Source organism: Scylla paramamosain, unplaced genomic scaffold (genome assembly GCF_035594125.1).
Source record: "Scylla paramamosain isolate STU-SP2022 unplaced genomic scaffold, ASM3559412v1 Contig11, whole genome shotgun sequence".
Classification (NCBI taxonomy): domain Eukaryota; kingdom Metazoa; phylum Arthropoda; class Malacostraca; order Decapoda; family Portunidae; genus Scylla; species Scylla paramamosain.
In genome coordinates this window covers 1,225,001-1,227,500 of record NW_026973676.1, presented here as the reverse complement: position 1 = coordinate 1,227,500, position 2,500 = coordinate 1,225,001, and the positions used below count along the sequence as shown (strand labels likewise).

Genomic DNA, 2,500 nt, shown 5'->3' with positions numbered 1-2,500 from the left:
CTCCTCCTGTTCCTCCTCCTCCTCTTCCTCCTCCTCCTGAAAATTTATTCCTCTATTTCTCTCTTCCTTACTCTGTAGACATTCCCGTTGTATCTACTACTACTACTACTACTACTACTACTACTACTACTACTACTACTACTACTACTACTACTACTACTACTACTACTACTACTGCTACAGTGATCTAACCTTCAGAAAATTATATCATATTCTATTACGGGTTTGACTCGCAATCAGACGCTGCCGGCAATCTGCTTGAAGTGACACGTGTTTTTAAGAGTGTTTTTTTTTTCTTTTTTTCTCTCTTTTTTTTTTTTTTTTACGATTCTATTGACAGATTAACAAGATCCTTCATTATGCACAGGAGAAGCACTCTTGAGATCCCGGCTAGTCGGCAATGTGGCCTTTAAAAACAGCCGTGATGAGAAAGCAAAGTGTTTTTTACGGGTGTTTTTTTTTATAGTTCGTGACAAATGAACAATATTTCTACATTATGAACAGGAGAAAGAGTATTGAGAACCCGGCTAATCATCTCTGTCGTGGTGAAACAGCAAAGCGTCTCTGATTCCGTCTTTAGTGTAGCTTGGTAGTCTAGATATTGCAAGCTAAAGGCACTGACAGGAGCGGTGATGAGGCGTGTTAGCAGAGGAGGGATGGAATGGACTGGGAAACTGGAAGGGCAAGAAACTGGAGGGTATTAAAAGTAGGCATTTAGGAAAGGAGGGACTGGAAGAAACTGGAAGGCTGGAAAAGCAAAAAAGCTGTAGAGGATTAAAAGGAAGAAAATTGAGAAACTGGGTAAGAAAATGAGGGAGATGGAGAAACGGGAGGAACTGGAAGAGAAGAAACTAAAGAGAGCTGAAAGATGTGAAGAGACTGGAATAACTAAAGGTCGCAGAATTATTGGAATGAACCGTAAATAACTGGAAGAGGAATAGAATACGAGAAACTAAAGAAAACTGGAAAAAAAAACATGAATTTGGAAAAAAATGAAGAGAATTGAAGACAAACTAAAGAAAATAAAAACGACGAATCTGGTAAAAAAAAAAAGAAAAAGAAAAACGAAGAAAATTTAAGAAGACGAATTAAAGAAAAGTAAATCTTGAATTACTGGATGACTGGAAAATCGTAAGAATACAAGAATAGAGAGACATTTAAAAACAAGACCGCTGGAAAGAGAGAAGAGATGAGACCGTGAGAGCGTGGGAGGCGACGCTTTGTGACCAATTACACTCAATCGCTTGCGTGATGCCGTGTAACCATCGTGAAGCCCCCACCAGGTGACACACACACTCACGCTCATGGGAAAAACACCTGTCACTCCTGCGCGCCTTGTCTGTTTTCCTCTTTTTTTCCCTCTCTCCCGTTTTCCCCTTTTTCATCCTGTCTTTTTCTCTCCGCTTTGAGTTTCACTGTTTAATTTCTTCTTCTTCTTCTTCTTCTTCTTCTTCTTCTTCTTCTTCTTCTTCTTCTTCTTCTTCTTCTTCTTCTTCTTCTATTTGTTCCTCTTCTTCCTCTTTTTTTTTCTCCTCCGTAATATTTCATCTCCTCCTCCTCCTCCTCTTCAATCCTATTTAAAATCCTCCTCCTCCTCCTCCTCTTTTTTTCTCTTTCGCTCTCGTTCCTCCGCCTCCTCTTCCTCCTCCTCCTCCTCGTCATCTATTACTCTTTGATTCCTCCTCCTCCTCCTCCTCCTCCTAGTCGTCATTTGTTATTCTTTAGATTTCTCGTCTTAGTCTTCCCCCTTCTCTCCACCACCACCACCACCACCACCACCACCACCACCACCACCTGTCCTCTCTACACAGTCCTGTCCTCTGTAACACTTTCCCCATCATCATCCCCCCGCCGCCTCGCCGCCCGCCACACACTCGCGTCGCCTGCTCGGGATGTGAGGGCCGCTGCGGAAGGCTCCCGACCCCCGCTCAGTTTACCTCGCGTATCCGAACACTGTCTCCGCCCTCCGTGCTATCCGTATCAGTATCCGTAAGCGTAAAAGTGCGGGAACGTGTATGCGGGTGTACGAATGCGTCACTACGCCGGATTTTGTTCGGTTCCTTCGCGGATTTTTTTTTTTTTATTATTTTTTTATGATCTGATTCCGTTGCGTGTTCGCTTCATCGTTTTCGTGTGAATTATCATGTCCGTGTGCGCATGTTTCCGTGTGTGGGTGATATACTTACGTACGCAGTGTTTCCCCACGTACGCACTCACGTACATGGCCTGAAAATGTGAATAATGTGAAGGAAATTAATGGAAAAGAAAAAAAAGTTTGTGGCTGTGATGTTTACGTGAAAAAAATCAAGTGTTTTCTTTCTCTCTAATTATCACTTCCTTATCTACTTGAGTGAGGGGAAAAGAGGGGTGCATGTAACAGGTGGGTGAGCTGGGCAGGTGAGGGGAGTGAGAGGGGAGTGAGAGAGGGGATGTGTGCTCAGAGTGAGGGGTGATGGTTGAGGGTTAAAGGTGAGAGTGTAACTAAGAGTGAGGGGAAAGA

General features: G+C 43.3%; 1 protein-coding gene across 11 annotated transcripts in view; it reads left to right on the top strand.

Moving 5' to 3' along the window:
* Positions 1-2,500, top strand: part of LOC135097057 (coiled-coil domain-containing protein AGAP005037-like) — a 113,671-nt gene that overhangs the window by 63,591 nt on the left and 47,580 nt on the right. Inside the window, exon 1 of one of the 11 annotated variants that reach the window (XM_063998816.1) lies at positions 1,842-1,989. The exons of the other annotated variants lie outside the window; for them this stretch is intronic. The gene's annotated coding sequence lies outside the window, so the exon portion shown is untranslated. Of the gene's footprint in view, positions 1-1,841; positions 1,990-2,500 lie in introns of those variants that run through there. 11 annotated transcript variants of the gene reach the window in all.